The sequence below is a fragment of the Rissa tridactyla genome, chromosome 10 (genome assembly GCF_028500815.1).
Source record: "Rissa tridactyla isolate bRisTri1 chromosome 10, bRisTri1.patW.cur.20221130, whole genome shotgun sequence".
Lineage (NCBI taxonomy): Eukaryota > Metazoa > Chordata > Aves > Charadriiformes > Laridae > Rissa > Rissa tridactyla.
Window position 1 is genome coordinate 3,119,905 of NC_071475.1, and position 21,974 is coordinate 3,141,878.

Genomic DNA, 21,974 nt, shown 5'->3' on the forward strand with positions numbered 1-21,974 from the left:
ATGTTTGTTTTCCAGACAGGTTTGAAACAGGGTTATAAGTAAACTCAGCCACTCTCCCTCCATATTTGAATAGCTGAGAGGAGGAGAGAACAGGAGAACTAACAACATCATGTTAAAATAATTCAGAATAATCAAGCAATTTGCTTTGGTTGCACATTACACACCCGTCCAGGCTTTGATGAGGGCTTACCTTGGTGCTGCCTCTCTGCAGGCATTTCACCGGTTCGGTCCGATCCGCTCACAGAATCGGGGCCATAATCCATCAGTTTGTCAGGAGGGATGCTGCAGCCCCCCAGCGCCTGGAGGAACGTGCCTCTTCTACGCGGGGTCTTCGGCGGTTCCTGCAACACAGGTAACAAATAATCCCCTGTTTGTCAGGTGGCACTAATCTGCGAAAGATCAAACCATCTCTCTGCAACGTGTGTACTGTGTTTGTCTCCAGACATTTTGCATAGCGGAAGAAAAACAAACAGCAGGGAATGAAAATGGAGCGATTGTGTAAAGTTCAACGTAAAGTGTAAGCGCAGAGCAGATATCGAGGCAACAAATTGGGATTTACGGTCCTTTCACTACCACCAAACACTGGGGGACAGGCTTTTTGTGAGGGGGGAACCCTGACATTACTTGCCTTTGGTTCCTGTTGTTGGGATTATTGTTTTAAGCCGTGCTTAATTGTCATGTCTCCACGGCCACATCAAAAGCCAAGAAGATTAGGTTACAGGGAGTGTTTGATGTCAAAATACAAAATAAATAAAAGGAAAACTGAAAAGGTAGCATATTTTCCATGATGTCTACTGAGGTTTTTACCTCAAACATTTTTTTTTTTCCTTAATTTTGCAAAGGTTGCACTTACAGTGACAAGATTTCGTTTACTTACTTCCAAATGACTCCACTGCTTTCCTGTAACAGCTCAAAAGGGTTAATATCCCCTCTTTGATGACAAACATGGTATAATTAACGCAAACTTCTTAAGTATCCTGGTGACCTGTAGATGGCCACATGAGAATTTTGCTATTTACCGACTTGCCAAACGTTTATTGCTTATAGCAGGACAAGTGGGAAGCAGGCATTAATTTTGATGCTGTTATCTGTGATTGTGTATAAAGTTCATAGCAGAGAGTGCCTACATGTCAACTGCAATTAAACATTTCCCTGGTTTTTTTCATGAATTTCATGCTGGTGCAGGGGATGGGACTGGCAGTTTTGCAAACTGAAATCCTGCCCATCCGCAGAGCAGGCATGACATAGCCAGACAGAGGACAACTTCCCCTCACCTGCAGGCTGCAAAAGAAAACACTCTGGCGCCATGAAGCATTTGATCCTTGGCTTCTCCACAGAGACAGTCAAATCAGTACCAACTGTGGCAGGGCACAGAGGGAGATTTTGTGGTGTGACATCTCCCCTTGGAAACCAGCCTGAAAAACACCAAAAATGAAGCCAAAAAGTGGCTATCAGGTGAATATGTTCATTTATCACCAACCTGGACTGGATTAGAATGCATGACCTAGAAGTAAAACGCTTTGTTTAGCCCAACTCCCTGGGCCATCTGGTCCTCACAAGTAAACATTTCTAAGTGAGATTAAGTGACTGTTCTTTAAGCATGGTGATATGAGTGCAAACCAGGCTGCTCTGGATCTGACAGATCAAACCTCAGCATCAGAGCAGCCGGCTAGTGCCGATTCAGAGACACCATTTGCTTAAACAGCTTTGGGTGCAATTCTCTGTGGTGCCGGCTTTGCAATCAGTCCCGATTCAGTCTGATGTGTCCCTGTCAGATCCAGGGCTCAGATTGCACCGAGGTGCTGCTGGGAGGTCAAGGGCCCCATCAGAGGAAACTTACGGGAGAGACCGGAGTAAGAACTACGCTGCATTTGCAGTAAGAACTCAGTTGCACTTCTGAGCACTGAAAGCTCGGCTGAGTAAAATGCAATCACAGCGTAGGACATACGGCAGAAAAAACATCCATCAGGTAGTAACACAATAGAGAACTAACCCCTCCTTCAGGGAAAGGCTTCGCCATACTGCTGAGGGAGGGAACTGCTACTGTTTTGTCTTTAAAAACTGAATCGGGGAAGTATAATGTTAACCCAGCCTACACAGCAATGCCAGGGAGAAAACGGCTCCCTGCCGGCATCCTGCTCCCGTGCTTCTCTCTCCGGTTCTGCACTCCGGGCTGCAGGGAGTTATTTGGAGGAAAGTTGACTCTGGCTCAGGAGGGTCGAGAGCGTGGGTAAATCATTTGGAGTTGGGCCTATCAATGCCAGAGCGTGAACATGGACCCTTGTTTCTCCTAAACACTTCCGTGCTTCGCCAAATTCTTCCCTGCGTCTTTTATTTGCCTCCGGAGGTTGATTCAGCTCCTGCCTGCTCTCAGTCAGGCAGAGAGGACGTGGCAGATTTCTTTACCTGTGACATTATGTTGGCTATTTTGCCTGTGATTTTTTTTATTGCTGATTCTTTCATTCACTGCCACCTGCCCACATTGGCATTCTGATAGCAGGTTATACTGCTAGAGTGTTCAGGACATCCCTGGAAATCCTTACCGGATTTTTCTGTAAAATTCAGATTAATTTATTATCTCCTGCTGCATTTCAGCCTGTCTACTAGTTCTTTTTCTTTTCTTTTTTGTAGACCCTTGTAAAATTTGAAAGTAAAAGCACCCCATTTTGAGAGTTGGTCTGTTAGAAGAGAACTAGATGAACAAAAAGGAACAGACCAAAACCATTCACATAACGTTGGTGCCCACAGGCACTCTGGGCTGCACACTATTTTTCTCTATCCAAGCATAACTCCCCACCAACACAGGGAAGATGTTCTTCATGATGAAGCACATCTCAGGAGCCAAACAGCCCCTTGCCTGACTGGTGCCAGGCCTCACCCCAATCCCTCACACGCTCACTTTCTGATAACAAGCAAAGTTACAGCACTCCGTGCCTCAGTTTCCCCTTGCAAAATAGGCATAAAAAAGACATGATCTGCCCTATCAGCTATGTACAAGTGTTGACTCGCTCCAGTCTAGCAGACTTCTGGGCAAGTTCGAACAAATGTCAGCGTGTGGGGTGTACTGATAGGCACCAGGAAAGGGCACAGCACTCTCCTCTCTAGGTTAGAGGCTCCTCCCTGCCTCCGCTGCAGAGCTGTTGCGCTGCCGTTAGCCTCTCCGTACAGCTGTCTGTGGCAAAAATGACACATTGGAGAAATTAGTCATTGGAGTGTATCGCCCCGTGGCTCCCTACTGCTGCGCGCGCGCACACACACACACACAGAGTGAGCCCCACACACACGCACGCACTGCCTCCAGCCCCAGCCCATTGTGAAGCAGCCCTTTCTCCATCTCCCATGCTGTCAGCCCCTGACCTTCCTTTCACATGCTCTAATGGTCACTCCAAAACTGCGAGAGAACACAGTTGCGGTATTAAATGGCCCTAATTTGTCTCCAGGCCTTTCCCCTCCTCCCCCCGCCTCAGTCTCCCGCGACTTAACGTTTAAACCAGCTGAAGTTTACAACAAATCAAAGCCTCCCCATAGGCCCAGATTGTCTAAATACGGAAAACAGGAAGTGAGTAACCTTCAACGGGAAATTGTTCATCCGATGGAGGCCAAGACCCAAGGCCCGGCGCTTTGCAGTCCTGCCCCAGCACAGGCAGACACAGCATGTACCGAACGGACACGGACACTCGGCGTTTGGCAGGAGGGAGTGGTTTAGGGAAACTTTTGCTTCTCTTGCAGTCACGTTGTGGCTGCTTCGAGAAAGGGGATGGTGTTTGTGCCTGTGCGGAACAGTAGACGGGCAGTTTGGGAGGGTTATTTTCAAGAAGACTGGGGATGGGATGGAGAAGCAGACAAGGGTTGGAGGAGAAAACAGAGAAGATGCACGAATTCAAGCTAAAACCACCTCTTGCTTCGTATGAAGGTGAAGATGGCAAGAGAATACTGCAAACAGCATTGGGCTGCTTCCAGCACACAAGGGCGGGAAGAGATTTTGTGTGACAGCCCACTTGGTGATGAAAAGAACACTTCATTTCCTAGGCAGAGAGAATAATAATTTATTTTTGTAGAGTAACTTGCCTGCTTTCCCTCGCCAGGAAAGATCCCAAATTATTTTACCGGCTGTTTATCTAAGGCTTATATTATTCACTTCTGAATTGCAACCATTACTGGGGTGGAACACAACAGCTGTTTAACAACTCAAAACAATGCCCCTTTTTTACGGAAGGTCATATTAAGATCCTCTCTAACTGAAGGTGAACTTCTTGTTACGTGCCGCATCCACTGGAATACAGCTTTGCTTGCAATTATACTTCTGCCAGAATCATGAAACTGCCAAAGAAACTGGGATGCACAAACACATCCAAGCATGCCTGAGTCCTTTCACTCCACCTCTGGACAGGGATAATGAACCACGTACCACAAAGTGGCCCCTGGCTTATAGATAACTTCCTTCTGACCCTCTTGGAGCCTGCACCGATGCTCATATGCCAGTTTTGCCCTGGGATAAGCACCAGCAACCAAGGCCATAGTTTCTGATTTGAGAAATGGACAGAGAAAAAGGCGGCACACTCTGATTTGGAGTTTGGCACCACTGTCGAGGAGATGTGGATTTGTTGGTCCTGTCCTGGTTCCTTGCCCCAGGGCTGGGAGTGCTACAGATGAAGGGCACTCCTGGGCAGATGTGCACACACGGACAGTCAGTCTCCAGAGGACACTCATGCAGAAGGCACAGCTGGAGTTAGGCCTGCCTGAGTGGGATACTGCAACTCTGCAAAGACCAGGGCTTGAGAGAAATGTACAACAACGAGCAACCATGGAGTCTTTTGAGGACAAGTTAGAGAGGAAGCTTCTAGTTAGATCTCTTAACAGCATTTCAAATACTGTTCTAAATTTACCTTTTAAAAATATATTTTAAATACTGGTTTTAGGCAGAAATATTTTCCCTTTTGCTCCTACAGTCTTTTCGTGCAATGATTTCCCCAGATTTCTCACAGTTCATATAGGTGAATAAAACTGGACTTGTGGCATTTGCTTCACAGAGACTTTCTCTCTTGCATAAAGATGAAGTTTAGTTGGTTGTTTTGCTGGCAAACCAGCTGGCTGGGAGAAAGATGCTCTTAATCAAACAGCCTCGCTGCCTCTCTGGGGACAACTCTGTCTTTTTTGCCATCACAACAGGTTTCCTCTTTGTTCTCTGGTGGGCAGGTGTTGTCCCACTGGGACGTGGAAAAGGGCAGGCTCTGATCCCATTAAAGATAGCCCCATTGGTAACAAATCAGAGGGGCATCCCTAGGTTGTGGGAGAGTATGCCTGTCTTGCTTCACTGGCTGGTGAATAATAGAGCTGGCTCTCAGTGACTCTCGCAGGGGTTTTAACAGGAGTCCTGCTCTCCAGAGGGACAATGAAAGGGAATGGAACCCAGAGGGTGATGGCTGTGTCTGGCATTGCCAGAAACCACAGCTGGTCCTGCAAGCGATGGGAACGGAGGTGATGCTTCTGTCCAGGAAAGATGCAAAGAAATGCTCCCCCGCTGCATTGTCTGCTTACTTTGCTTTCTTTCTCTATCACTTCCACAGCAGGATGGCTTTGAGGGATGTGGAAGTGAATTTTACTCCAGTGGAAGGCAAGACACAGATAATCCCAGAGACTGAAATGCTACTGTAACCCCTGCTCTCAGCCACCCCTTGGGCCTTCCATCTTGAGGGTTAAAGCAGCTCTGTTCTGACTTCCTGGGAAGAATGACTGTGTGTGTGGGCTAAAGGAGGTCGGGGAGCTCCAACCACATCCCTGACCTGGATGAGGTGACTGAGGAACAAGGGTTGTGGCTTGCCCAGTGGAGCCTGTCTGCCTGCAGTCCAGACATAGCATGGAGTAGCTTTTCTTCTCTGACCTTGTGCTCAGAACCGAGATAATAGCAGGGATCTCCAGTGCATTCCTTCTTCTGCGCTTTCTAAAGTGATCCAGATGGCAAGTCCGCTGTGCCCAGGAGCTGTAGAATCCTGAGATCTAGAAGAGGTTCTACACCTGTTTAACTCAGAGGCTTAGTGTCCCTGCTCAGTCAGTTAAGGCAGGGTTTACCTACCTCGTATAGGGTTGTGTCAATCCATTAGCCTGTGTTAGTGCAGGCATTGGACATGGTCACATCCCAAGAATGGAAACTTGAAGATGGATATCTTGGCAGCAGCCAAAATATGCAGCTCTGGCTGCAAACCATACCATAGGCACGTTCACAAAGTATGCACCAACACTGTGGGCCAGAGGCTTGTCCAAACGAAGCAACAGCTCTTACAGCCACTGTGTCCAGGCACAGGCTCATTGAATTTCAGCTGTTTGGTGAGATGCCTTTGGCCAGTGTCATTCCAGCTTCAGCAAAGTTGTCCATGAGGGATCCACACCTGCTCAGCAAAGGCCCTGCATACTTGAAAGAGTTAACCCTGAGCTCCTGACTCAATGCACAGGAATGCAGCCACCTCGGGTAGAGTCTCCCAGCCTTGAACACAACCTTCATGGGAGCCTGCACAACTCTGAACTCAACAGCAGCTGCACTCGGTTGTGTCAGGACTGACAAGAACAGAAATGGTACCACCACGTTAAGACAGATGGCTATAGTTTAACATGCTCTTTTTACTTTCTTTTCCTACGTTCTTCCTTAGTGCCGCATGGAAATTACACTCCTTTTGGCCTATGCACCCTGCACCAGTTGGACATCTTTTCATCTGCACTCTCTTTCTTAGTGCGCTCTTTCCAATGTTCACTCTTCCATTTACACCCTTGCTGAATTTACCTCTGTGGCTCACAAACCAGCCAGAATCCTTTGCTTCTGCTGCAGAAGGGCCTGGGAAGACTGGTCAGCCTCCTCGTGAAGCCACCACTGCGGGCCGCTCCTCCACACAATCCAGCCCTGCCACTGCCAGCCCTGCCTGAAATCACCGCCTCTGCTCAGCATTCCTGCAGGCTGCTTTCACTTTTAGCTACGATGCTGAGGGGCTCTTCACGTATGCGTATGTATGTATTTATACACATACCCCTCACCACAGAAAGAGACCTATTTTGCAAGGTTTAATATGCTCCGAGTTCTGCTGCGGACTCTTCCTCTTTTGTTGCAAGCTGTGGTTTTAGGGCAGGCTTTGTGGGTTTGAGAGAGTCCTTGGATGCCTTGGGAAATGTTCTGCAAAAGCGGACTTTCTCCCCATGCATTCTGCACTCCAGCCAGCAGGTCCTGAAATCTCCGTGCACAGGATTTCCCCTATTTAGATGAACACAAAATCTACTTGCCTTTCAGGCATAGTTTCTGATTGATACTGCTCGTTTATGCCTGCAGTGACAGGCAAAGAAACAGGAGAGCCATCTGGACTCCCTCTTATGTCAGCAGCAGCTCTACCTGAGCCACAACACAGCATCAGGTTGCTCCAAACGGGCAAGAAACACCACCTCACAGCTTTGCCGCAGATCTGGAAAGAATAAGATCTTACCCACTACCCTTAAGGTCTCTGTCCACAATGCAGGAGTAGTAGCACTACCTACCTTGTAGAAAATAAGGGAGAGCCTGTAAGCGCCAAATAACTGAAACAGAAACGCTCTCTGCCTCTCCTGTACTCGTCCTAGTTACTCATGAGGGAAAGTAACTCTGGTTTAGGAGAGTTGAGGATTAGCTTAACACACCTGGGTACCACCTGCTGCTTTAGTGGCTCCAGCTCACAGTTTTGTGACAAGCGAGGTGCTTGACAGCAATATCCCTTTGAAATGCCATGTATACTGCCCAGGGTTTGGAAAAGCCTTGCTCCAGTACGGGGTAATTGACAATATGCATGAAGACAAGCTTCCTGGGGTTGGCCAGGGGCAAGAAGGGGACAGCCCAGGGGGGAAAAAAAAAAAATAAAATCCTTCAACCACAGCACAAGGCATGCAACTTTGCCCTATAGTGTTAGGGCAGCCTTGAGGTGGCTCTGACAGGCAAAACACAGAAATGCTGTGAAAAAGCCCCGCCGCGAAGCAACAGAAATGTCCCACAAGGTTTAAAAGCACAGTTGTTCAGCCTTGCCTATTTGTATGGGAAGAGGGAGCCGTGGCTCCTAAACGTGGAGCTGGCAGGCAGCTTAGGAAAGGAGAGGGAGGCGAGATATGTGGCTGAGGAATTTGCAGCCTTCACGTTCCCTCTCTCCCACCTCCTCCTCTCGCAGGAAATGAAAGAAACCTCTTTTGTGGAAGGCGGCTGGTAGGTGTGCAGGCCTGAGTGTGTGCTGGGGAGCAGCCCGGCCTGGCGGGCCCCTGGCCGGCGTGCGAGCGTGTGTTTGCGTGCACACCCGTGCACGGTTACGCTGAAGCGCTCAGGGACGGCCCAGGGCCCTTTCTCAGAAGTTTCCTCATGCGTGTCTGAAAAGGTGGATCAGGCAACGGAAGCGGCAAAACCACCAGCATGCCCAGGCCCCAAATGACTGCCTTTTCACTTTTTTTTTTTTTCTTCTTTTCTGTAAAGCAGCCCCCCCCGCTTCTTCCTCCTTCCCTCCCCTGCTCTGCCCTGCTGAACCGCAGCACCAGGGTGGCAGAGCCTGACACTGGAGGAGAGCAACGGGCACGAAAATTGTCCGTGGCTGCTGCAAAGAGTGACCAAGGGTGGACAAGGTTGGCAAAACTGGCAGTGGTTATGGCCATCTGCAGCCGCTGCTGCCATCCCTTAGGCCTGAGCAAAGACCAGAGCGGGCAGTTGGCTGCCAGCTCTGTCAGGACCTGCCTAATGGCGGTGAGGGAAGAACCTGAGGAGGGAAGGCAGCAGCATACCACCCCTCAAAAACCTCCCTCCTCCCTGACACCGTCCTGTTGTCTGAGCAGCACAGCCCTTGCCTCTATGGAGGTCCAGGCCTGGGGGAGCATGGCGGGAAGAAGAAAGGGAGCTGGCAGTAGTGTAAAAACGGTCAATTTGGTTGTCTTTTTCCCCTCTTCAAAAGGCCCAGTCAGGTGGTTGCCTTTTGTCAGGGCAAGCGGCTAGGGTTGCTGGGCTCCTGTGGCCCTGTTCTCTCATGGAGAAGACGGCGGCCAGGCCAGGCCCTCTCTGCCCACCCTGGCAGCCTCCTGGGCACTGACACCACACAGGACAAAGTCACCTGTTACTATCCTCCAAGGGGATCTCTTTTAGCCCCTGTTTCCACAATAACAGGGACAAAAGAATGGTCTGCTTATCACCATCCCCACCCACCAAATTACTCGGCATACCTGCACAGCCTGGCAGATGTTCCTCGGAGTGCCCAGGCGGAGTTTGCAGGAGGGAGAGAAAAAGCATGGCTGGAGATCCCGCTTCGGTTTACGCCTCTTTGTTAGCAGCAAAAGCATCCTCTCACCATGCTTGCTCCTGAGGTGCATGCGAGCAGAGGGCCAAGGAGCAAGTGGGTGGCCCAGGCCCCTTCCTTCTGCAGCTTAAAATGGCGGTGAGGGCAGGCTGCCTCAGCCCCACGGTGGCGGACAGGTCTCCACTGTTCCCCACGGGCTCTCACGGCCCCAGCCCACAACCACACAGCATCATTCCAGCCCTTAACACCTTCCCCTCAGGTAAATACCCTGGATCCCCACCATGTGCTGCCAATTTCCTCCTCTGTGCGTGGGGGACCACCCTATTTCACAGCTGAGCCCCAGCAGTGGGAGTGCAGCCCCCTTGGAGGTATTGCTATCAGCACGAGACGTAAAATGCATCAGAAGAAAATAAAACCTGCTCAAAGCCATTATGGTAAAGGCAAACCCAGCTGAGAGACACAGAGGAAAAGCTGGAGACTGAAAGGAGTTAAGGAAAGGGCCGTCTAGAGAGTCCCATTGGAAAGAGATGCCACGGTATTATAAAGACCCAAACTCTAAAGACAGTTTTGGCCCCAAGAGCCAAGATCCACCTTCCTGAATTGCACTGAGCCCACGTTCAGCCCTTCTAGTTTTCTGGGTCAAAAATAAACCCTACACAAATAATATTTTTTTAAAAAGACATAACGTTTACTTTGCATGTTTTCTGTAGAACAAAAGGTATTAGGTGAAAGAAAGGAACTGCCTGAGAAGGTGGGAATCTCCCAAGTGGAAAGGACAAATCCAACACGGCCAAAAAAAAAATCAGATGGTGTCAAAGGAAAAAGGCAAATGCATTGAGGGGAATTAAGAAATTGAGGAAGTAAGGTGCCATGGGAGGTGGTCCTGAAATCTACCCATGTGTAAGGCAGACAGGCGTCCTTACATGCACAATAACTAAGGTGGGAGAGAAAAACAAGAGTAAATAAAGAAGAATGCAAGAAATAAGAGTGTGCAAAGCCTGCTCAGAGATCTAAGGATTAAAAAGAAAACCTTCAGTAGAAATGGAAAACAGGGAGGCAACCAAACAAGAATATTCAGTCAGTTAAGGCTTGCAGGGAAAAGATAAGGGCAGCAAAAATGCAGAATGAGTTAATTATAGCCAAAGGGATTAAGGAGAATAAGAGGCCTTTTACAAATATATCAGGGGAAACAGAAGCACTAGGTAGAAGGTGGGTCTGTTAATAATAGGTCAGAGTAGGGAAGGAAAATAATGAAACAAGGGGACAAATCATGCCAACAGCAGTGTGGGCATCTTCCTGTTACCAGCCGGTCCGAGACCTTCAAGCCAGCACGACAAGTCCATTGACTGGGACTGAGACTGGTTTCAACCCAGAGACTCCCCATCCACAAGGACAGAGTGGAGCCGCCATCATAGTAGAGCTGGGTATGGAAATGTGCCACGAGTCTCCCCACGCAGTGCCTGACACCTCCCCTGAAGAAATCAATATATTTTCAGTGGTTTAATTGCCTCAGCCCAGTTTTTTGTGGCGTAGGAGGCTGGAGAAAGCACATACAGGAAGGTTAGGCCACATGTGCAGTGCAGTGCCCTTGAAGAAGACCTGGTTAAGACACAGCAGTGGTTGATAGAGTGACCGATTAACTGTGGGCTTCTCATCAACCCTTGTGCCTTGACTCGGCTATTTCCTCTCCGTCTGCTTCACTCACCCCCCTGAAAGCAACAAGAATAAACCCCAGTAAACCCTTGGGACTGGAAGCAGGGATTGGCTTTGCACTGATTTGTGGGCCAGATTCTCACCTCCTAAGAAATTTTGTGCAAGAATTTTAAATATTTAAGATATGCACACATTCCTGCCGTCAGGATTTTGGCTTTCTCCCTCTCCAGAAATAAAGTTTGGCTCCAAATCCCAGGTTTCCCTCTCAGTTCCTATAAAAACAAGAGGCTCAGTTAGGAAAACTGCAGACTATTTATGTTTTCTCAAAGCCAAAAAAGACCCGTCAGGAGATAGAAACTGTTTCGCCCTGCTCTTTCACAGGAGGAAACCCATCACTCTCCTGCCTGCCCGTGGGTGCGTTTTGCATACTGGAGGCTTTCCTTGAACAAGACCCCTCAGGCACCCTCCAGCCCCCATCTGCCAGGGAGTCACACAGCAAAACAAAGGGCCAGCTCCTTTGTCCGAGGAGACAAGGTGCCAACCTGCCTGTCTCTGTTTACCAAAGGGAGGGATGTTAGCAGGGTGAGAATAGGGGGCTGGGACCATTGCTGGGGCGGGGGCCATTTGTCCTCTATTCCCGGCTCTCAGGCGCTTTCCCCTCCCCGCTGTCTCCCTTCTGATTTTCAGGTCTTGCCAGCCTGGCTTTTTGAAATGCTTTGGGTAGTTATTTAGGAGGCTGCTGATTAAAAAACTAATAAATAAATAGATAAGTAGGCTCTATTTCTGCAAGGAAAACCAAGGAATGGCCTCATAACCCAAACTCCTGCGAGCTAATTCCCTACAGCTCCATCCACCAAAGATACAGGGTGCTCTGACCCATGGATAACCCCATGGTAAGGTGGATGCACACACACAACCCATACCTTGTCCTTTACCCTACGCTTGCCTTTTCCTGCGTCCCTACCTCCTCTCCTACAGAGAGCAGGCAGCGAGGAGGTGCTGGGAGCTGAGCCCTAGGACAGACCTGGCAGTTATGCCACTAACATCAGTCGGTAGACACTGGTTTGGGGATGACTGCTGACAACTCACTGACAGTTTTCACCAGCATGATTTTCTACCAAGATGTATCCCTGCAGAGGGTTGATCCAGAATAGTTTTGATCAGACGGGAAGGTGGGTGAAAGCCCTGCACTGACAGAGGCTTTCACCTAGAGTGCATCCCTGTGTATAGCTGCTGCACGTCCACGACAGCAGTGTGCCCCCACCCCCCCCCGCAACCACATGTTTGCACACTGAACCCCATGGGAAAAGGACAAACTTGGCCCGCAAGATGCACAGGACACTAACACTGGACTTTCCTTCCGTGTTTATCCTGCTTACCTTGGGGACCACGCAAATGATGAAAACCATTGTTGGCCTCCCCTTTTACCTCTGTTGCAAGTTACAGGGTGAAGTCAGCGTGCTCTATCTCCCTGCTGCTGCTGCTGCACTTTCAACTCAAGTATGTAAAACTACACGAGGAAGGAACGGGTAAAATAACAGCAATCCGTAATAAAATCAAGGGAATATACTGTGCTTTATAGGTCTTCCCCTTTACACCACCAGTTCTTTCACCAGCATGATCTTTTTTGGGTGTTACGTTAGAGGGAAGTCTCCAGGGAGTTGCTCAGCGGGAGACTAAAGGAGCTATAATAGATAAAAATATATGCTACCATTTTTTATTGCACCCTCAAATCTGAGGAATGACACACAGGTGATGCTTCTATAGGCAGGTATGCATATGTTCCCCCATCTCTTGCTATGTCTGCCCAGCAGTATCAGACCAGGAGCCCTTGTGCTTCCTCCATGCACTCTGGCACTCAGGGGCCCAAACAGGAGCAGCAGGATTGCAAGAGCATTGCCGCTTCCCAGGGTCAGCCCCTCCTGGAGCAGGGACAGAGTTCGCTGGCTCTTCTGACTTACCCAGCCTGTTCCTCCCCTGCACGGAGGCTTGCTGCAGTAGACCTAACCTGCCCTTGATTTTTCTTCCCCTTCTGAGCACCCCTCTTGTGTCTCCCAGCTGCCCAGGAAATGCTTTGTAAAATACAGCCAGAAGGAGAGGTGGTGTTGCGGGGAGGGAAGAGGAGGTAGAGCCCAAGCCAAGAAGCATCAGCACCGAAAGCAGCAGCGGTGGCGGAAGGCAGCGCTTTGAATGATCTCATGAATCAGCCACGACATTATCTACAGTGAAATGTCTGGGAAGGGGTTTCCCATGTCCTACCCTGACCTGGAAGGTTGAATCCACAGGGGCCCAAAGGGCATTTTGATTGCCAAAGACAAAAGCTAAATCCGAAGGAAATGATATTTTATTTAACCTCTGCATCGGGTGGGGGCCTGAAGGGAGGGTAGAAGCAGGGGGGCGGTGACAGAGGCGTGGGTATAGTACAGGGGATTCAGAACTGATAACTCAGTAACATATGGGCTTTCACTAAAGCAGCACGTCCCACTGAAAAGCCAATTTCCCTCAACACTCAGTCAGTCCCTGCCGGGGGAGGGCAGAGCCCTGCACGCAGCCCAGCCTGCTCTGTCAGGGCTGTGCTCTGCCATACTAACGCGCCGTTCAGTGCCAATATGGAATTTCCTTTCGGGAAAGGGCTGCAATAATTGTCTCTCCTATTTACACAGCGCTTTCCAGACAACGTGCCAGAGGCTGGAGCCCTTATACAGGCAAAGCTCCCAGGGACACCCTGCCTTGGCTTGAAAGTCAGCTAGGGCTCTGAGTACTCAGCGTGATGTAGGACCAGGCTGCAGGACTGCAAACCTCTTGGTGCAGGGACCAGCTCTCCTGGAGGTGCCCCATTCCCAAAGTGTGGCTGGTGGCCATAAAAGAAATCAACATCAAAAGGGCTTTGGAGTGGTGGTGTGGGGTGGGCTTACCTCCTTGTTTACACGGCATTAGAGCTACAAAGGCTTTAAATGCTTTCATGACGTGACATTCCTGTAGGAAGTTGCTGTAGATGTCCTGAGGACCTAGGTGATCTGGTGGGTGGGTGGGGAAGGGCTATCTAGCAGGGAGGGACTGGGAGGGAAGGCAGGGGAATGCAACAGTGCCTCTAAGGGAAGGTGGGGCCCATACCACCCTGGGTGGTGGGCTTTATGCAATAACGCCCTGGAGGAGGGGTGGGGGCCATAGCTGTGCAGTACATACAACCTGTGGTGCCAGCAAGGTGAGGCCTGGGTGGTGGAGTCCACTCTGGTTGCCTTCTGATGAGTCTGAGAGCCCTGCTCTCAAGGCAAGGAAGATAACATGCATATCTGAGCGTCTCCAATTCTTCTGTGAAGCTCAGCCTTTCCAGGACTGTTCTCTCTCAGTTTTTAGCTAACCCAGAGACACAAATAGGGTGGATCACAGAAGCCGAGGAGGTGTGAGAAATGGCAAAGACCTTCACTCCAGATCATTTCCTCTGGTATTTCATCAGACCAAGTAGGCACACAATGGCACTTTACCAGTTCCTTTGGGAGGTAGTTTTCATACCTCTTATGCATGCAGGAACAGGTTGTATTTTGCCAAATTTCTGTTTCACTGTAAGTAGAACAGAGTCATGGATGTCAATATGAATTTTTACAAGTGCGAAGGACTTAAAAGTGACACCCCCTCCCGTCTTCCCACAGAACCAAAATATCACACGTCAAAGATCCTCCTGCTGAGAGCTAAATTCCCCCTTCACGCAAAGTTCAAGGACTGAGGCTTGTTCCAAGCGTTTCTATTTCAGACTCTTGGTCTTTGACCAAATCATCACATTTCAGGCTTGTGCCGAAGACCTGAGGACCATATTTGTTTGTACTCCCTTTGTGCTTAGGGGCCCAGCCGCAGCCCCCTGTAGTAGGAGATGTTCAAAGGCAACATATAACCTCAGCCCGTCCTAAGCGTGTTCCCCCAGATAGGTGTTTCCTTGGAGGTCCTGGATCCTTTCGGGGGCAGGTCAGGCATACACCAGTTCTCCAGCTCTGCTGTGTAGGGAGCCTACAGCACAAATCGATCTGTGGGGAGCATGACCCAAAGCGTCAAAACAGGGCCTTTAACATTTTCCACTGCCACCAAACCTGTTTGACTGAATTACAGGTTAAAAAGGCATTGTGTCTATAATTGTTGGGCTTTAGAAAGCATGTCTTTTCCTTTAATGAAATACCTTGCTCATTCCATTCGAAAAGGAACCAAAGACTTCTCAGGTTTATGATAAAGTTGTAAAAATTTTATTTACCCCATATTTCCTGCTGGGTTATTTATGAGGCATTTTGTCAGCTCTCATAAAACTGCCTAGTAAAATATATTTTCTTACAAAAAAAATAAAATCATTTGTGCGGAACATCTTGAGAGCAGCGAGGACAGAGTTAATGGGATACACACACGTTCCGACCCTGGGAGAAAACAAAACAGAACGAAAGCCAGGCATTGTTGTGCTGCATTAGTTAATAATAGCTTTAGAGCTAAAATCCTGCTCCCACTGATGTTACTGGAAGTTGGTCCTTAATATAAAATAATCAGAGAACCAGCTGCCATGAATTGCAGAGCCCCAAAATGAACCTGAAATGCATCAAAGCACCCAGAAAACACACTTTTCCCATTGGGATTTCACAAGAAACACCAGCTCAAGAACTTTTTCTTTAAAATAAGGTGGCTTAGATTTATGTAACTCAGGGATGGATGCAAATCGTCACTCGGAGCTCGAACCCAGGGTTGGCTGATTGTTAATACAATAACTTTTACCTAGTTAAGTTTCAAGGCGCAAGAAGTGAAGCTCCTTGACGTAAACCTGGAGGAAATCCCATCTTGGTAGTTGCTTTCGAATAAATAGCTTGGGCGCAGGAAAAGCACAACCCACCCACTCCAGGCGCAGCTGGGGTACATGTGCCTCTCGTGGAGCACAGCTTTCCAGTTTTGTGTCACATGTTTGCTTCTGCTCAGTTCTCCGTGGTCTAAACTTTTGCATTTTTTTTTTTTCCCAGCAGTGCTTGTGTTCCCTAATCCCAGTGGGAACCTTGAAGCGCTAAGTTTGTTGAGCAGCATTACCCCTAACACCCTTCATTTCAACCCTCGCAGCTTCGCTCCAGTCACACTTACCTCCTGCAGATAAGGGTGACACAGGTAAAAAGTCCTTTCCCTGTGGCTGTTCGGCCTGGCTCAGTCAGGAGCTCAGCAAAGGTATTCTAGCTTGGAGGCACAAGGAATATAAAGGAAGCAAGAAAACAATGAATAAAAGACAAAAAAAAAAAAAAAGAGAACCAGGGAGGGCTGTTTTTAAAACAACAGCAGCTAGATGCTGGGAAGCGGTCAGAGGTCTTTTGTTCTGTGCCTGTACAGCACTTAGCACAACACAGCTCCAAATTACAGCTGGGATCCTTGCTCCTGCTGCTGGGCAAAAGTAAAGAAGCAGCAGCCTGAGTACGGGAAACAGGCAAGGAGCCAGGTTTGCAAAGGTATTTAAGTGTGTAAAGACACAGGGGGATATTTATTTACGGATGCTGGTAGAGGTCCTGTTTCCTACGGGAGCCAAGGGGCATTAGGCTCACAGGTCCAGCGCTTTATCAGTGCCACCAGGTGTTACCTGTGTCTTTAGGTACAGGTGGAGCCGGGTTTACCACTCCTCTCAATAAGGTATGTTTTTTAAAAGCCACTCTTATTGTGGGTTGCTCTCCTATGTGCCTGCAAAATGCCTTTTGCATTGCAAGGTCCTGCCTCAATCACACAACACACGACAGCACTTGGCAACACGTCAGGTCCGTGCTGCTTTGGGCACACACAGGTGTCAAGGTGTGCTTTCCTTCTGCACGGCTCAGTTTCTCAAGGGAGCCAAGGGGGTCGGGAGGTGTCTGGGTGACCCTGGGGCCTGGAGTTGGACAGAAATCCTCTCTCAGGGGAGGGCAAGGGGGGGAATTGCCTGCTAAACTGAGCAGGGGTGGCTGCCAGGAGAGCACATACATGAAGTGGGATATACCAGACCTGAGCTTTAACGAGCAGTTCAGGAACTAGCTGTGATTTTAACAGACAGTTTAACCAAACTGGACTAAACTTCCTCCAGTTTAGCCCTGCCAGAAATGTCTGATACCACAGAAAACGTGCTCTACAACTGCTGTATTCTCCCTAGGCTGAACTAAGTCCGTTACACTAACCCAGCAAGCAAATTCAAGTTGGACTCACCTGCAACATTCATCAGCTGTCTAGAAATAAATGCAGAGGAACTCCAACACAGGGAGTCTGGAGAGGAGAGGAGAAATGTGCCTAAAGGCTCTCTGGAGGTGAGTCTGAGTGTTGAGTAGGTGGAGATGGAGAAGGAAAGCCATTTCTACTCCAGATATCAAACAAGCTCTCAGGGAAATTCCTTCTACAGCTTAAGTCATTTAAAAAGAAAACACCTTTGCCTCCCAGATTTCAAGAGGTTTTGGCATCCTTTACAACCAGCACAGTCAGTTGTTCCAGAATCAACAGTTTTGGTCAATGACTGACAAGGAAGGGCTGCTTTGCCTCAGTGCACCAGGGAGAAACCAGCAGACATGTGGCAGACACCTTATTTGCACTGGTGGGACGAATGCTTTCGACTCAGCTTGCGAAAGGTGAGCTGGCAGGATGTTAGCATACTGCACGCTTGGACAAACCCCTGGTGATGAGAGAGCCGCTGGCATCCAGAGCAATCTGGCCCAGGGGAAAGGTTTCTCCCTTTTTGCACCTGACCGTTTGCTATTAATGGGGCAAATTCCAAAATTAAAAGTACAAAAAGCGTCTCCCTATGCTTCAGGCAGGCATTGTAACAGATGATGCTTAAGCTCGAAAGCTGGCATGGGCGTTGTACTTGGGAGGGGAAACATAAAAGGAGGCAGATAGCGGAGATGTGCAATAGCCCACGCTGAGGCCTCTGAAAGGCTGCCATTGATGGGAGTCCTTGTCAAATGACTCGGATCATACAAGCAGACACGAGGCTCATAGCTGCCTTTTTTTTTTTTTTAATTATTTTCCCTCCTCCTTTGCAACAGGCTGTGCTATTTCTCTTCCCCACTGCCAACTGGCATCAGTGACCAATTTATTTGCATCAAACACAAAGATACGGGTTGTCTGAAGCCGAGCAGGACCCTCATCTAGGGTACATTCTGGAGCTATTTAATAAAGTTTAGAGACCGGAGAAGCATCCACAGGCTTTCCCACCGTAGTAGGAGAAGATGAAATTCTTTAATTGTTTGTGTTTGAATGAAACTCATATAAAAAGAGGATTTGGGATTCTGAGGAAGCTTTAGAGCGGAGCCTGATCTTAAGCTGTGTTTCGGCAGAGCATCGCACGCTCTCACACTGCGTCCCGGCGCCCACTCTGGGAACTCAGCCCTCACTCACATCCCTCTTCCTTAGGTCCATGGAGGGACTCAGGGAGGCAACAGTTATTTTATCCTATAGTTAGTACGGGATCTTTTGGGGCCTGTGGTCCAGGCAACTTAAAAGAAGCTGTGCCTCTCATGGGCAAACGTGCAGACACTCTGCGTCCCATTATGGCTCGATTCTCCAGTTATGCAGAAGTCACAAAGCGGTTTGGATCCCAGACTAATTCTCCCATTGAGTTCTCTCCCTAACGCCAATTTGAACACATCTGCAACACTTAACCTATTCTTCTGTGTCCTTAGGTCTTTATCGCAGTGCTCAGACTTTTCCAGAGAGCAGTAAAAGGAACAGACAAATCAAGTTTAGCATGTGGATTTGGCTTTGAATGACAACTATCTTATAGGACAATCAATTTTCATATTTTTGTCCTCGTTCAGGATTGAAGTTCTGGGAGCCTGGTAAGTTGGCTGCTATTTGGACCTGAATAAGGTTCTACTGACTTGAGATTTAACCCAAATTTGGAACTAGCAGTGACAACATGAGATCTAGGAATACAAGAAGAGCAGCCAACAGCCCAGATGTGTGCTGGAAAGGACAGGTGAAGGATCTGAATCTGAATTTCCTAAAGCACAGACGAGCTCATTAATGCTGTAGTCAGCCTGTGCGGCACCTCTCAGTCTTGAGAAAAAGAAGCTGGTTTGGGTGTTGTTGGGTTTTTGGGTTTTTTTGTTTGTTTGTTTAAATTGATAGATAAGGGAGACGTTGGGGGCAGTTTTAATTTTTTTCAATTTTGAAAAATCCTTACAGGGTGGGAGCTTTGCCTTCCACCCTTCTTCACCTCACATTCACAAGTCACTCGCAGAGATGAGGAAATGCCTTTCGCTTACAGGCTCTGTGAATTTTGGTGTCATTCTAGATATCATAGCTTTGGATAGAGAGTATGATCAGAGCTGTGGCACAAGCACAGGCTTGAAGGTGAAACACAGAACTATTCCTTTGGCTCAAGAGATGCCGAGGTGCTCGGCCTCAAATGCCATCTGGCACAGAGCAAATCTCACTGACAAGGAGACCACGTAACCAAACTGACAATAGAGGAGAAAAAAAGTCGTGACAGGACTGACTGGATGTCTCTTTTCCCCAAATTATCCTGTTTTTACCCACCATTATCTATGAGGAATGACTAAAGAGACCGGGGCGTTTCAGTCTGGGAAGTAAAGCGAGAGAATACAACGGAGGTCTATAAACTGCTGGGTGGCACTGGCAGAGGTGAATCAGGAAGAACCGTTTACCCCTTTTTCCAGCAGAGGCAGGGAGCAAGCAGGGAAAGTAGGAGGAGGGAAAGTCAGAACAAACAGAGGGCAACATCTGGGCAGTGTACGCTACGGCCTGGCCCCACCGAGTCTCTGTTTTGAAAAATAATCCTAACGAGGGCTACCAGCCCTGACGAGGCCCGGTTGAACGAGCACCAAATCTCTGCGTGCTTAACTGAAGCGCGGGGCTGGTTAATGACAAGGAACCTTTGTAAGAGGTTGCCTCAACTGTAGGGAAGGCAGATGCTTTCAGTCAACCCTAAAAAATTAATTTTAGCCTTTTTGTTTTCTGGAAGTGACGTACGAGTGGGTTATGAGCATTCCGCCAACCCTGGGTGACAGCAATATTTAGCAGTCAGAGCATGGCACAGGCTGGTTCAAATTCTCTTGCTGCAATCCTGGTTTTACCACTAGTTTATCGTACGGCATTGCAAAAAGCCATCTAAGGCCTTGGCATAAGAAGGGCATCAAACCAACAACAGCCAGGGGCCTGTAGTCTAAAATTTGGCTCAACTCGTCAGCTTCTAGATGAGAATGACAGCCTTTGCCTGCTGGTATCTCAGGAGGATGGGACTTCACCTAACACTGCAGAGGTTTGGGAGTGCCCAAACGTTAATTGTGCATATTTGAGTCAGACAAGAGCAGATTAACCTCCAGTTTTTCAGGGTAAATTGTCAGAAGGCAGAACCATCTGCAAACTGAGAAATGCAAACAAGGAGGGAAAAAGTTCAGTTTTGCATTCTGAAAGAAAATGCAAATTTTAATTTTATTTTTTTTTTTTTTAACCTGAGCTTCAGTGCCGGTCTTCCCTGATTCTACACCTTCTGGCACAGGAATGAAACCAGTCTAATTTCAGTGCCTGGCTAAGGAATGCTCAGGCTTTCTGAAGTCCCAGCCCACTTAGTTTAGCTGTATTTCTGAGACAGAGAAACAGCAATCTTTCTACTTTTAACATCAATAACACCAGTTATTCTCCCAAAGAATTATTATCAACAATTCCTTTGCTATATTTACAAAGAAGCGGGGCTATTCTTAGAGAAAACACTAAAAAAGCCATTTTATTTAGCTTTCTTGGCAGTTATACAAAAATGTAAGGAATGTAGTCAGTTAAAAACATCAAATCCCCAGCACGAGCCTATAAGAGCTTTCTAATGCATATTTACAGTATAGAAAGCAACCGCTTTCCTGTTTTGTAGAACAAACAGGGAACCTTCTCTTTTCCTCCTAGCTGTTCCTGAAGACCAAACATTAAGTTTGACACAGAATGCTGCTTTTAATGGTGCGGGTTGTAAACTTTTAATGCCTAGAAAATGGGACTTTATACTACAGCCTTCTTTTCCTAAAAAGGAATCGGAGGCAAATTTTACTGCTGGTTTTAGGAAAGCTCTGAATTGGCAGCCCAGGGTATCTAAATACTCCTTTAGCCACAGCTTGGGTTGCCACAGGGAACAGCAGCGCTAACTTCTTCCATGCTGCTCCTCGCCAAGGCAAGGACATGCCACCGCAAAGAGGGGGGGAACTGCTCAGGTCCCACAGTACCGCTAGTGGGACTGGGGACAAACACTGTATCCCCACAGGGACCCAGTTCAGCGTCCACTGGGATTTGAGAACACAAGCAGGGGACTGCACCACTGTTCCCATACATGCAAGAGCATCTCAGTACTTGGCTCCAGCCCCTGAATACCATCAGGAAAAACCTCTGTCTTAGGGGCATTACTTACTGCTTAGGAAGGAGACTGTGTGGCATGCTGCATCCAAGTCACAGCTTTCCTGATGACGCTGAAAATAAACGAACAAACAAACAAAAGACATGGGTTATTGCTCCAGGTTTGGGGGGGTTAATGGGTTTGGCTCTTACCTGGTGAAAACAGACAATGCTACCGATGTTACTTGTTTTGCACAAAGCACCAAAGGTTTATGAATGGACAGGACACTACATCCTTTAAAGAATAGTCTATTCCATGGGGAAATGAAGAAACTCAGTCTTTTGGCATTTTGTAAATTAACTGGTATAGACGGGTAAATTAACTGGTACTACAAGGAACAGTCCTCCACAGATAGGGACACAGGTATTCAAGTTCTCCCTCTTTTTCAGCTGTAACTCAAAAAAACCCTCTATTTCTCTCTTAGGTTTACCTGTGTTGGAGGCCTCTTGGTCTTCTGCGCCAGCTTGAAATTAAAGATCTAGAAAGTTTCCTGATCCCTCTCCCCATACTTCAAATGATCTAAGGTCTCCCACGTTAGAGAGAGACTGGAGTTGTACTCTACTCCTCTATCCCCTGTCCTCTGAACCGTATCGCCATTTGTTGCTATTCTGTTGCTAGCAAGCCTGATGTTTTAAGATATGTTTTCAGTGGGTTCCTCCTGAACTTTCCTCAGGGAGGTGATAAAACTG